The sequence below is a fragment of the Haliaeetus leucocephalus genome, unplaced genomic scaffold (assembly GCF_000737465.1).
Source record: "Haliaeetus leucocephalus isolate CR32 unplaced genomic scaffold, Haliaeetus_leucocephalus-4.0 Scaffold933, whole genome shotgun sequence".
In the NCBI taxonomy this organism is placed as follows: domain Eukaryota; kingdom Metazoa; phylum Chordata; class Aves; order Accipitriformes; family Accipitridae; genus Haliaeetus; species Haliaeetus leucocephalus.
Window position 1 is genome coordinate 1,548,103 of NW_010973369.1, and position 1,724 is coordinate 1,549,826.

Genomic DNA, 1,724 nt, shown 5'->3' on the forward strand with positions numbered 1-1,724 from the left:
CTTCTCTCCAGGCAGCAATGAAATCCTCCCCTCATCTTCATTCTGGGCTGACAGACCTGGCTCTGTCCCTCAGCCTCCCTTCCTCTGTCCTGTGCTCCAGCCCTGGCCACCTTGGCAGCCTGCGCTGGACCCATCCCAGCAGGTCAGCATCGTCCTTGTCCTGGGGAGCCCAAAAACAGGCACAATATGAAATACAACTGTTTTCCCACACCGGGAGTCGAACCCGGGCTGCCTGGGTGAAAACCAGGAATCCTGACCGCTAGACCATGTGGGACCATGTCTGCCTCTGCCACCGGCTTGGCTCTGGACCTGCAGGGACAGCTAGTCCTGCTCCTGGCCTTGCAGCCCTACAGCCATCCCCAGCATGACCCCATCCTTTTCTTCCCTGGTGCATCCCACAGCCTGGAGGGGGAAAACACAGTGACATAAAAAAAGGCAACAGCCCGAGCTCTTTGATCCAGCTAGGGCTCTGCTGGGATTCTCCTGCAGCTCCATTTCAGAGCTCATGGTGGGACAGGCAGAGTTCATGCAAGCCCAGTCCCATGGGAGTATTGCTGCTTTAGGCACCCCTGGATTGCAGTCCCCAGCACCTGCCCGCACACAGGCCCTCGCACCCATCTCCCCAAGGAGTTGTGCTGCTGTGGAGCTGAAGGCAAGGTCACACACGGGGCCATGCAGCATTAGTAATGATAACTGGTGGCAGAGCATTGCAGGAGCTAATTCCACCCGGCATGGTGGCAAGTGCACAAGCTGCTTCCCTTTTATTTCATGTGATTACACTTTTTTGTTTTTGCATGATTCCCTACAGTAAGTAGCACATAATTAACAGCGGATAAATAACATTTCTGCCACTCTGCGTATTAAGTTTTCTCACAACAAATGAAAACATAATTGCCATTACACAGCACCCTTATCTGAGGAAACACGCTGCAGTTGGGATGATGGAGATTTACTGATAGGCACACACTTCTTCAGCTACTTAGAGACGAAACAAAGCATTTGTGGCTGAGGGGCTGGAGCTACTTGACACACTGAACCGGCTTCCCACAGCACCTCCCAGCAGTCCTCTCCACCATGGGCTCACCGCCAGGACCTCAGGAGATAGCTCAATGGGCTCTGCAGCAGAGGAGCTTCTGTGGAGCAAAGGACAGGATGAGGATGCCTAATAGGTGATGCGTAAGACGTAGTCACTCCTTCCCCTGACCAGGGAAACCCCCAAAACTGAGGGGGTGAAGCAGGTCTGAATGTTTTACCAGGAAACTTTGCACACTCTGTATTGTCATGGGAGCCAAGACGGATGCAGTAGCCACAATGCCTGTTAAGTACAGACATTACCCAGGGTAATGATATCTGCCTAATGAGCCAGAGGTCCTGGTTCAAAGCCATGGGGCTGTCAGCTTGCATGGTCACCATGTGGCTCTCCACCAGGCCAGGGACTCCCAGAGCAATATTAATGCCCCATCTCCTGCACACAGCCAGCAGCTCACCGGGGATACTGAGAAAGCATGACTGGAAAGCCTTTCTTCTCCCAACAGAGTATTTTTAGTTTTCAGAAAAAGTAATAGCTAAACCCCCTAGGTGTTAACCCCACAAGCTTGACTGATGGTGCCAAAGAGGAACGAGGCTGTTCTGGCACCTGGGTGTGACACTGCAGAGACACCTGCCTGGATTAGGGACCTCTCCTAGGGATTTTGTATGGGCATGTCCAGGCAGGTCTTGCTCCA

At 52.9% G+C, this 1,724-nt stretch overlaps 1 non-coding gene across 1 annotated transcript; it reads right to left on the minus strand.

The window, feature by feature from the left end:
* Positions 1–202: 202 nt before the first annotated feature.
* Positions 203–274, minus strand: TRNAE-UUC. The gene has a single exon. It is a non-coding gene; the product is annotated as a tRNA-Glu (tRNA).
* Between the last annotated feature and the right edge of the window lie 1,450 nt (positions 275–1,724).